This window comes from Vanellus vanellus (assembly GCF_965231255.1).
Source record: "Vanellus vanellus genome assembly, chromosome: 8".
Lineage (NCBI taxonomy): Eukaryota > Metazoa > Chordata > Aves > Charadriiformes > Charadriidae > Vanellus > Vanellus vanellus.
This window is the reverse complement of record NC_138913.1, coordinates 23,666,633-23,679,894: the sequence shown is the minus strand read 5'-3', so window position 1 is coordinate 23,679,894 and position 13,262 is coordinate 23,666,633.

Genomic DNA, 13,262 nt, shown 5'->3' with positions numbered 1-13,262 from the left:
ACTCCCCCAATCAGCCCCTACACTCCTCCTGCATGACAGCTGGGACTTTTGCCTATAGTTATTTGGTTGTTTTTTTAACACATAGAAATATGGCAAGCTGCGTAAGTTGTTCTTAGCAACTGAATTCCCCTGAAGGATTCAGACAGAAGCAGCATGGTCACAGGCACCTATTATTATTTTTAACTTGTTAGCACATGTGCACTCACCAGGTTTATTTTTATTTTTAAGAAAATTAATCACTTGAAATGTATTCAGCAAAAACTGTCAGAGGTGCTATGTCACCAGGCTTGGGGCTCTGTTCAGCACAGACACGAGTAGTCACATTATGACAACTAAAAGCAAGTTGGAGGGAGGCAATTCACTTCTTGTCAGTATGTAAGATGGCTGGCAGCCTTGGGGATTCAGCTGGGTGAAGATAGTCGTCAGCTACTGGGCAGATAATTTACTAGGAAGTGGCAGGAGCAGCAGGAGACATGTACAGCAGGAGAGGACAGAATCAAAAGGTGTTATCTGCAAAATGGGCTCAGCAAATAGAATTTGATTGCCTACTTGTTAATGGCTGCCCTCCCCCAATATCAAATGGCACTAAACTACCTTGGATATGCCTAGCTTATGAGCTTTCTTGCCAGGTCAGATACAACAAAATATAACCAAGCCTACCTCAGTGTCTTGGAGTTAATTAGAGTTTTGGCTTCTGACTCTTAAGCTTGCTTGCTTGTTGAGGTCTGGGCCCTGCAGAGAAGGACTCAAAGTTTGACCAGTTGTACGTATGGTTGTTGGCTAAACACTTATTATTTAATGTCAGTTCTTAGCTGATCACGCCAAAACAGAAATCTGCAGGAGGAAACTTTCTGTTGACACCTAAGAGAAGGGAGAATTCCTTCATTCACATCTCAGGAGAGGAACATGTCTGGCATCTTGTTGACAGAACAGTACCGACTGGTTGCAAATGCTGTGGTAGAGTGAGGACGTACACATAACTTGCAGTTACGCCAGTTTGGCACATTTCGTGTTTACCTTCAATTTAAACAAAGCTGCACAAAAATATGTTTTTAATCACTTAAAATAATTGAAATAAAATAATTGGCTTTCTGCCATTGGATTTTTTTTATCAATGACTGCCTCTCTGCAGTTGTTCTTATCTCTCTTACTCCATCTGCTTTTGCTGATGGAGTTGGATGCAGGTGTTACACTCTTTATTAATTAGAAGCCTTCTTCGTCTCTGAGGACGGACTTTGGTTTAGCTCTTAGAGACTTCCTAATGTCACCAGTGATCATGTTATTGAGTTTGATAATAATAAAAATCATCCAGTGGATACTACTGGCTTGAGAACTCACTTTTATTAAAGTGGTTTACATTATGAAAAATTATGCTGTAGAGGAATAATTGCCAGTGGATAAAACTGACCTTGATTTTCAAGAAAATGGGGAATACTGAATTTATTTGTTCCTTAATTCTTGCAAGCACTTATTCAATGCTCTTTATATACTGGCTTCAAGGAAGCAAGTAAAAAATCATTAGCCTTTGTAAAATCAGAAAAACTTAAGGAGCGACATAGTTTGGCCAAGGTCATGCAATAAGCCGCTAGTCAAAGCAAGTTAGCAAGTATAACCCTTTATGTGAGCCACTAAAGCATGCTTCCTCCTGGGCTAATATCAATGTAGATTGAAAACCTGAATGCAGTTTAAGTGCTTTGTCATTGCCATTAAGGCTGCCTAAGTTTTCCCTTCAAAGATTTTTTCAGGATCTGAATTCCCTGCATGAGCTGTGCGTTAATATCTGTAACTGTAATCTATAACTTAATTGTATTTATTCTGTAGCAAAGTTTTGTAATTGCAAATGCCATTTCTTATCTTCATCAGATAAAAGTTGCATTACTCAGACATTGAACTGGAATACTGATTGATGGTTTTTGAATTAAAAGAATCTATAGAAAGCAGTGTGGGTTTTTTTCTTTGATGCTTCTATGACAAGCACAATCTAGCTAAGAAAATGTGTATCTCCTTTAGCTTGTTCATGCTTGACTATAAAAGCTGAAATGTCATTTTAATGCAGGGTCTCATCTATTAGAATAACATTTTAAAGAATAAATTTTGTCAAACAGAAATACTCCTTTTACCTCATCTGGAGAACACTTTATAGGGATACTTTCAAATATCTTAGACCTCAAGTTTTCACATACCTTGTAAGTGGTATAATTTGATGATGGACAGATTTTGCTTAAAGTTCTAGAATCCAGATAAACAGAAAATGTCATACCAGTTGCTGCAATTAGTGCACAATTTTGAATTCACTGTAGTCATTTAGAAAAGATTAAAACCATTCTTGTGATAACCTTAAGGACCTAAAGTCACTGTCCCAGAAGGACTGTAAATTAGGTCCAGATATATTGATAAAACTCCGCAATAATATTCTGCCTGTTTGTTTTGTTGCTACCGGTGTAGAGCAGTTACAGAACTGTTATCCTAGTCCTAGGAAAATTCCTAGATAGGTGAGTGTATCTGTTTCCTGAATGCTTTCTTTTTGCCATAAATCAGTTTTACTGCTTCAGCTAGAAAAAATTACTAGCTCAGTAACCCAGAAACAAAATCTTCTAGGTAACTGGATGTTATCATCCTGTGTTGTTGCATATCTCTTAAAACATAAGCCTAAGTCTCTATTTCCTGTTGATTAAGCGATGCTCTGTGTTGTAAATCTCATAAATTTATTTCTCTCTCAGTGCTGTACAGTCATCCTATTCTGCCTGCATCTCCAGCTCCACAACAGCACTCCTGCTGTGGGAAAGGCTCTGGCTTCATTCTGCCATTTCCTATTCAAGAAATGAAGCCAGTGTTTAATTCTCCAGTGCACCCTGGAACTTATTAGAAAGTAATCTGTTGTAGTAACAGTGGCATTTAGAAGTCTGTCTGTCCTTGTGGTGAATTTCTGGCTTTAAGTTGGCAGTTATTTGACAGAAATAGCATTTAAGATGGAAATTTATAGTAATCTTTAAAAAATGTAATTTGAAAAATCCAAATATTGCCTGATGTAGTTAAATGAATCAGTATATGCTGTGTTACTAAAATGCAAATGCAACATACTTCACACTACAAGATGGCTCTTTAAGCATGTATATAATCAGTCAATTTAAGTTTCATTGGTGGTGAACCAAGCGAAATAACTCAGGACACATTGCAGAAGTTAAGATTTCTTCCAGACATCTGACAGGGTAGGTTCTTAATAGCAGTGATACCGTGTGGTTTCAGGAACTGCATGCACATGCATACAAAACAGGGGGAAGGATCATTTATATCTGATTTACCGATGCTGCCACTGGATGGCTGAATTGAAACAGGGAATTGATAAATATCACAATTTCAGTTTTCAATAAAAAGTACCAAGTACATTTAATATTGAAGAAGATACAAATAAAAAATAAAGTTTCTTAAAATGTGTATTTTAGTAGAAAATTTATAGAGGTAGATGTAGATGTGGATGTAGATACAGGTATAGCTATACAATATAACAGAATGGCAGACTGTCTTTCGCTAGAAGAGGAAAAGAAAAAGGAATTGAATTAGGTGATATCCAAATTGAAAAACTGAGGCCTAAATATAATCTCAGATTAGGAAAGAATTCCCCAGAAATTCAGAGTCATGATCACAATAACACGCTTCAGTAGGTTCTATGTGGAAAGCAAGTTAACCAAATGATTAGGAGAGTTACTTTTAAGTAAGTATTTGAAAGTGACTTTTCCAAATTTCCATTAAAAGCTTCCTAGAAATGGTGAGAACTATACTAGTGAGTCTTTTCATATACTGACTGGGTTTAATCTGGAAGGAAGGAAAAGAAAGAAGGAATGAAAGCAAGAAAAAAGGAAAGAAGGAAGGAAGGAAGGAAGGACGGACGGACGAAAGGAAGGAAGGATCCTCATTGATGGATGTTAAAATATATTTTTGTCTGTAATCCACTATATAGTTATCATAACAGCTTGCCTAGGATGTTGCCAAAAAGAACTTAAGGAAGCTGAATGAATAAGGCAGAGCAACCATGTTTACCTCTGTCTTGCTAAAACTATTTGGTACTTAGTGCAAAATGAAAGCATCCACTCTGGTCTCCAGAGATTTTTCCCACTTGCCCCTTTTAGACTGTATTTGAAGTTACAGTAATTAGTTGTTTGGCTTCACCTTGATTGTATGGGAATTTCCAGATGATCTGAGGTTTGAGCAGAGAAAAACCCGATATGGAAACAAGTATCTCCTTTTTATGAACATAGGCAGACTGTCAGGTGTATGAAAACAGCACAAGTGAAGCATCAGCTTTGGCCCCTGTCATAGCAACAATGAAAAAAGAGCTTGAGCTGGGAAGCATTTCTTCAGTACCGTTAGACTCCTTATGAGGAGTCTCCCTCATGACAGTGGGAAAACAAAGTCTTGTGCTGAAATGAAATGTGTTACTTGTAAAAATAAAGACATCTGGGTAGTTTTTTCTAACTTGCCAGACAAAACCAGAAGTCTTTGTAGTAAGCTATATATCTGTTAGAATGATGTTTAACATTGCCTTTGTTCCCAGTGAAAGACAACCCTGTCAGGGAAAAGAAAGTGTATCAGTTATCGGGGTATTGTGCTCCATTGCTTCCCAGTTGAAAGATGAACTTTTGGGGGAGAGGACTGCTGCCTGAATTAGCTCTCTTATCAAGAGATTGCAACTAACGGGCATTTGAAGGTGGAAAAAAAAAGTCTTTTAGAACAATATTCAGCATGAGACGGGAAAAAATTCATCCCTTCTCCTCCTTGTGACTAATGCAGCTAATCTTCAGCCAGCAGCCCTAAGGATTCAAAAAGCACCATGTTGTAACAGTGACAGTGGCAAAGTACAATATGGTTGGAAGGTATATGGGCCCTACTAACAGACAGTTGGGAAATTGCTTTATGCCTGCCATTCATTGGAATATGCTCATTGCCTTTGTAGGCTGATCTGCTATCTCTGTTCAATAACACATCTTTCACTTGTGAGTAAAGGTTATATTACTGCGTGGCAATCAGAGATATCTGAAATTTCCAAGGAGACATCATATCATTATTATAACCTTTTATATAGTGTCTATTAAATGAATGCTCATTAGACTGACTCTCTAATGGGATGCTTTCAAAGTTCAGATTTATGAAAAGCAGCCGAAAACTGTTCTTCTTCCCCCCATTAATACATTTTTCATTAGCATCTGACCATGCAGACTGCTGAGTAACCTGCCTTTTATCTAGCCAGCACATCTACATAACATTTTGCTTTCTGTCAGTGGATAGCATTGTGTTTTAATAGTTTTCGTATCAAGGTAGAGATCTCAATACCTTGCAAAATCCCATTCAAACACATTTGCAATGCAGACAGTATATTAAATTTAGATATCTAATTACAACAAATAAAAATATTTGCATTAATCTTAAACAAGGAAATACCTACTTTTAAAATCATCAGTGCAATTACAGGTAGCTTTGCTATCCTTTCAAGGAAAAAAAAAGAATGAAAAAAGTTTTACTTCAGCAAATACTTTCATTGCAAAGCAATCAAATTATCAGCAAATAAGCACTGAAATTACCCATGGTACAGCTTTACAAGGCAGAATCTTCTAAAAATAAGGAGCGTTTGCACCAGAAAGGAAAGTAATATGAAGAAAAGGAAATCTTCTTGCTTTGCCCAAGCTGTTTCATTAACTTTTTTTTTTTTTTTTTTTTTGTCCTATGTAATGCTTCTCATCAACCAACACCCCTAAGTCCTCCTCCTCAGGGCTGCTCTCAATCCATTATCTGCCCAGCCTGTGTTTGTGCTTGGGATTGTCCCAACCCAGGTGCAGGAACTTGCACTTGGCCTTGTTGAACTTCATGAGGTTTGCACAGGGCCCCTTTTAAAGCCTGTCGAGGTCGCTCTGGATGGCTTTAGTGTCTGATGAGAGAATCTGATTAATCCAAACTAGTCTGTTTGGAAAACCATTCACTTACTTCAGGGGAATATGTGACTGAGAAGGCAACTAGATGTTCCTGAAGTTACGCAAGCTGGAGTGGGACTGCTGCATGACACTGGGCCAGCTTTTCAAAACATTTATGTGGCTGAAGAAGGAAAAAGGCTCTCCTAAAAAAACTAGGTACTTATTACCTGTTAATTTTAGCTAACAGTGAAGCACCTGGTAAGGTTTTTGAGTGACCTTCAGCAGTTTAAGTGCCTATGTGTTTCTTTGATCACCAAAATATATTTGGAAATAAAGTAAAAAATATATGCCATCATGCTGGGAGTTGGAAACAGAAATGGAATTTTGTGTGATGTGATACTTCAAATGTCTGCAAGGCAGACTTGCTGTGTGAGAAAAATGCATTGTAAAGAATTGTACATATGTTGCAAAAAGCATTCTCTGAAATTATCCTGCATATGTTTTTGGGAGATATTTGCCTTGTGTTCCATTGCACAAAAATGACTAGGAAAGTTTCTAATGGAAATTTGGTTTTTTTTTTGGTCCTTAAGGAGCTGGAACAAGACTGCTCAGAGACTATTTTGCTATGGAACTCTGATGTTCTACTTATTTTCTGTTTTGCTTCCTAGGGAATGAGTCATGTGTTTCTGCATCATTTAGGACAGTGTGAAATCTAGTTTGCAGTTCTTGTTTGTCTGGCTCCTAAATCAGCCCCCGTGTCTGAGACAGGTTGAAGCTGATCTCAGATGAAGTTTGTATGATATGTTACTGTTGCAGAGTGTTGCGAAAGTCTATTCTGTGCTTTCTGCTGTTTCTTAGGTATAATAGATCTAAAACTCACAAGCAATTCTTTCAGAATTCTTTCAGAGTAATCTGTGAGCAGTTTTTAAGAACTGAGAAAGGACTGTGTTTATATCTGATATAATGGAACATATGTGTTGGAATAAAGGAGTAGTGATGACTAGCTTTCTATATAGTGATATTTTAGACCATATGTTGCCCTTAAGGATTGTCCTGAGTAATTAAGCGTCTCTGATGAACACTGGTATCAGCAATATAGTGGAGAGGACTGACTGCATTACAGTGAATACATTGTTGTACCTAAAAATGAGTGTTTGGAAGAGCTGCTTGGTAGTGTGTTTAAATAAGTTCTTTGCTGTGTTGCTGTAATATATATAAAATGGCTCTTTTCTCCCCTTTTCCTCTGCAAAAATAAACTTGGAAATGTCATCATCAAGAATGGCAGCATGTTTCTTGACAGGATGAGTGAAAGATCACACAGCTATTTCACAGAAGTACTACTACACCTTCTTGAAATGTGTTAACTTCTTCTGCATGCCCTTAACATGCCCAGCTGGAGAGAAGCATTGGAAATTGTAATCGTTATAGATAATAAGTATCAGTGTCTTGCTAAGAAAAGATGAATCGAATCGTGCTGATTTAGAATTAGAGAAGGGGAGCAATGAACTGCTGTGAGTCTTGTTGCACTTGATTGAATGTTAAATTTCAGTGAGCACACCCCATATGTTATGGTTCTAAGCCCTAACAAATTATAATGGTGACTGCATTGCATTATAAATATCTCCTTTTTGTAGTAAGTGCTAGCACTTGATGTTAGGTGGGAACATCAGGACAGTGAAGGAACTTTCAGTTGCAGTGTAACTTCAAATTCCAGTACAACTTTGCATTAGCCTTTTCTTCACCTTTTCTTGTATTTCAACTCTTTGCTTCTGTACTGTTGCTTTGTGTAGTTGAAAGGGGAGGGGAAACAAAGGCCAGCCAAACAGTTGCAGGAAAGCTCTTGAAGTGGTTCCACAATGTTGATAAAAGCATTTTTAAGAACTGCACATCTTTGCAGTTTACTGCTGATAATCATGCTCTGTATATTTCTGCAAAAGCGCAAACACACAAACAAATTCTAAATGTTAGCTACTCTAAAATATGTATCCATAACTAATTGCTCGTGCTTCTGCTGCAATCTTGAACTGTCAAATAGCTGAAAAAAAAAAATTAAATTTTAAATGCACTTGTCACAATATTGACCTTTTAATATGCTCAGCATTAAAATAGTGTTGTACCATGAGATAAATGGTCTCTTGTTATGTAAATAATTGTAGAGACAATAACTGCAGACCATCTTCCATCCTTCTTTCCTCCCCTCCTTTAATAAGAATGTGGCCCTTAAAAGATAGAATTTTAGTCTGCCTCCATAGTGTAGAATCTTAATCTTTCCTGTTGAAGGGACCGGTCAAGAACTGAAATGCCATTCTGCTTAAGTGTTCAGTGTGGGTACTTAACTGCTAGCTATTAATGTAGAGAAAGTTCTTGCCCTGGTAATAAAATACACAGTACTGAAGGGACTCTACTTTTGTATGCACTTTTGCTAGACAGGAGTAAATTACTTAACCTCAAAGCAAATGTTTATTTAAAAAAACTCCTTAAAATAGATATAGCAGTACCACATAGGTAGTATTCCAAGACAAATTTTTTACTAATAGAGGATGAAAGGATGAATTACCATGAATCTGTTATGTGATTACAGATGAGTCTGTCCAAAAAATAATATAATAAAATATGTTACATACTAGGAAGTTTTATTAATGTTCTTCTGGAGAACTCTTGCTTTTTACTGTCTGCTTAAATTTCATATAGAGTCAACCAAATGATAGACATTGAAAGTGGATGTATCTAGTGGAGCACATCATTCATGCCATGCCAGTAGGCTATTACCCTCTACTGCTCAGTCCCATAAGAGATTCTTTAGGAATCTAATGCACCTTCTTGTTGTAAGATATTTGCCATTCAGCCTACTCATGCTTATTTTACAACAAAGCTGTTACATAGATCACACTAAGCAATTCTTTCCCATCTTTCATAGTTAGACTGTTGCATAAATGTAGACGGCAACCCTAACTCTTATTTTAGTTCTGGTTTCCATGGATTAGATTATAAGAGTTGCTCTTAGTCCATGTATTTCCATGGAGTATTTCAGCGGTGTGGACTGAAATGGGAACACTGTGATCTGTTTTTTTAAACAAAAGCGTCTAGGAATGAAAACCATCAAATCTATACACTGGAATCAGCCTACTGACTCTGATTCTATTAGAACACTTCTCTTACTGAGACACTAGGGGTGATGAAAATCTGAGTGGCGTGGAAAAATAGGGAATGGCTGTTCGGTATCTCTTGCAGTACAAGAATTAGGAGGAATTACGTTATAATAGCAGGTAGCAGGTCCAAGCAAACAAAAAGAGGTGTTTTCTCAACAACTGACAGAGGCTGTTGGGTTTGTCAAAAGTTTCCATTTATCCCAAAAATGACTGGAGAGTTTTGTGAAAGAAAAATATGGTGAAGGCTATTAAATACAAAGATAACATCTGGCTTGAGCTACAGATCAGTAAAGGCTGGGAGAAAAAAGGCTAGGACAGGAAGAAATGGCCACAAGTTACGGCAAGGGAGGTTTAGATTGGATATTAGAAAAAATTTCTTCACAGAAAGGGTTATCAAGCATTGGAACAGCCTGCCCAGGGAAGTGATTCAGTCACCATCCCTGGAGGTATTTGAAAGACAGATAGACGTGGTGCTGAGGGACGTGGTTTAGTGGTGGGTTTGGTGGTGTTAGGTTGATGGTTGGACTTGATGATCTTAAAGGTCCCTTCCAGCCTAGACAAGTCTATGATTTTAACGTTGTAGTATAATGTTAGTCATACTATGTGCCTACACACTATAGAATATATTTGAAGATTAAATGCTCTAGCAACATTAAAGGCATTTTACAAGATTAATTAAGACCATTCATTTCATAATATTAATTAATATTAAAATAACTCTTTAGGTAATGGAGTCTGTTTTAACTTGTGTTCTTTTGTGCCAGCAAAATATTTTGGTATCTATTAAAAAATCCTAGATTTCTAGAATATAGAAACAAAAAATTAGAGAGTCATTAGACCTGCATGTATTTTGTATACATTAAATTAGATTTGCGCTCATATCAAATATCCAGTATTTAGGTACTGAGATAAATGTTTTATACCCTTGTTTGTCCCCCACTAAAATTAATATGCATGTTTGGAATTATTCGTCTAAACCAGAAAACAAATAATGTTCCAAATGAAAATACCACCTGTACAGATTATGCCATTACATCAAACATAATCAACTTGTTAAAAAATATTAGTGCTGCTAATTTTTCTTCTGTCACCCTTTCCTCTCCTCCTACTCTTAAAAGACCATCCTGTTTTCTTTACAAATCATACCACTGCAAAGGGTTTCAGTTCTATACCTGATCCTTTGCATTTGCAGATACTTTATGCTTTTCAAATACTACTGAAATGTCTTTCTGCTCCTCTTGGAAGTCATGTGGGAATTCACAAGGGGGACGTGCCCTAAATTTGTACATTGTCCAAATGAGCAGGATGTCCTCTGCTGGACAGGGCAGAGCAGGAAAGTATATGATCTAATCACTGGGAGAATTCCGGGGGAAGGTAAGCCTTGTGTACAGTAAGGCAGTTTCCAGAGAAAACAATTACAGAAATATATGGAACAATCGTGAAATTTGGGTGGGGGAAAGAGGGAAAGGAAGGAAGGAAGAAGAAAGTCAGTACAAAACTAGCTGTATTCCAGACCTTCTTACTCAGGCTATCCAACATTGTTGGACAATGAGTGAGTTGAAGGGAAAGAGGGAAGAGGAATGGGAGGAAGTTAGGGGAGCAGTAAGTTAAAGGTAGGTTGAATACCTAGGACTGGAACAAATTTCAACATCTAAGCTGTAGTCATTCTAATCTACAAAGAAAGGACTGAAATTATGGGGAAGGAGTAAAGTAGCAGGATAAGAGAGATGGAAATACAACCTCTGGGATGCATTTCAGAAGTACACATAATTATAGGGGGCTTATAATGAAAAGATCTGCACAAAATATTTCAACAATATTGCAGAAGGTTGAAGTTGACATTATCAAACCAAAATTATTTTTTTCCTGGAAAAATCAGGTGAATATCTGAGAAATTTTGGATGAGCTTATAGCTATAGTAGTGTTACATACCTCAGGTAGATTAAGTTTGGTTTATCCCTGTGTTTGTTTAAATCTCTGTATCTTCAGCAAAGGTAAGCAGGTTGTTCATAGCTGTATTACACATTGCTGCTTCTGTTTTCACAGTAAGTTTGGCCATCCTGAACTTTCAGGCTCTGAATTTTGGTCTGTTGAATCATGCTTGCTAAAATCATGGTTATCCACTTCTTCCTTAAAGCTGACACTTCATATGCACAACGTGCCTTCATGCGCTATAAAGACAGCAAGTATGCATTCTTTCTGTGTGTGCCTTTCACTGAAAAGCCACAGAACTATAAATGGTGGCAGTGAGTTCCCCAGTCATCTTCAGAAGATCATACCCACCTAGAAATTGAACACAAAAGCCCAAACTGTGGGAGCTGAAGAAGTAGAACAATCATGCTTATGGCACATATTGGTCTTAATTTACTTTTCAGCTTTTGTCAAATTGAGTTTTCTGGATTAAGTATAATATCAATACTGGATTCAACTTTTAGAAATGGTGAAATGCACCTTCTTATCTTTTCATTCACACTGCTGCTGTAAGCACTGGTCTTTTCTTACAAAATTAAAATTGTTCATTATCTGGAAGTAATGCAGTTGTACAGAAACACAGGGTTGGTATGGGCAAACTGTAGCTGAAATTCTGTGAAAGAACAATAAAATTAATATGAAGATTGATTCCTGACTAGTAAGCAAGTCTGGATATGAACTCACTGTGAAGGTCTTGGCTACTAGGTAGCTTTGAAAGTAGTCAGGGAGGCTGATGTTTGTCAAGTAATTGCTGAATGTTATGTGTTCAGTAAGCAGCTATTTTATGGAGGAAGTTTTAAATTACATTTTATGATAACAAGTTGTTAAAGATTTATGGAAACTGCATGGCTAATTTTACATGCATTATTTGGAGAGCATCATCACGGAAGCAATGAACGAACATAATTTCCTTTTCCAAGGGAAATGCTTGCTGCAGTAGAGATAAGAGGTTACAATTATAACAACAAGCAATTGAGATTATTTGAAGAAAATGTATTCACAGTTAAATGTTTCTGAAGTTTCTGTATTTTACATATGTGAACCGTGGAAGTACTTCCTGAGCTTGCCTTTTCTTCATAATTAGAAGCATGTTACATTGCTTTTGGTTGATAAGCCATTAGTTATTAGTATGGTGCTAAATTTAGCCTTGTACCAAACGATGCAAAGGGGAAAAGCTGTCTGTTTGATTACAATAATAATAGCTTTTAACAATTGGATTTACTTAACTAGATGTTAATTGATCCACTTACAACCTTCTGCAAAAAGAGTTTGTGAATGTTACACAAGACTGCAGGGAGCCGCAGGCAAAAATTAGAAGACATCTGGTGAATTAAGGGTTATGAACTGCCAAGTTCTATTGAAGGAAATCTACGTTTCAGAAAAGGTCTCAGTCAGTGCTGAACATTAAAAAGAATTATGCAAAGTTTAATTGTGGATAGTGGTGTGAACCATCTCTTTATTTTGTAGTTTCAGTTTTCACATGAGAAGGAAAACATAGGTGGTCTGAGAAAATTAAGATCCGTTATAAATGAGAAGTTGGAGTTCACTCCTTATTTTCCATTGTTCTCAAGCTTTCCTTGGGGCTGGAGTGTGGAGACGTGTCTGGAGAGTGTGCATGGTTAAGAAATCAATAATTTAGAAACTTGAAGGAAAGAGGTTTCTGTGTCAAATAATCTTTCAAGAAAAACAAATGACTGATGCACTGAAATTTGGCAACTGGGATATCCCCAACCTTGTGTAAGGTGATAAATAACATTTTAAGTAGACAGCTATTTGCGATTTCACTTAAGCAGAACACCGTTTTTCACCTGATATACACAGGTTTCTGATCCTTTTCCCTCCCCCACAACATTTCTGTCTTATTTAATTGTAACCAGTTTTGACCTGTCCCACTCCAAGTACGAGAAAACTTAATCACCATTAACTGCTGATCTGTATGTCTGTCAGGAGGGATATCCATTTAGCCATGGAAAAATAGATAGATGGCTAACACGCTCTTCCATGAGAGAAAATCAGCTTCTGCATGTATCTGGTTGACTAAGCTCAGGTATAATTCCCAGAGTCTTCCTCAGGCATGATTATTACGTATTGCCAAGAAAAAATATTACAAGGGAACTTAAAGTAAACGGTTGCATTATATATGTCTGTAATTCTGAGTAGTATGTGCCACAGCTGTTACAATAGTAACACCAGAATTTACATGGAGAGGGAGTATTTTTCATAGAATCATAGAATTGTT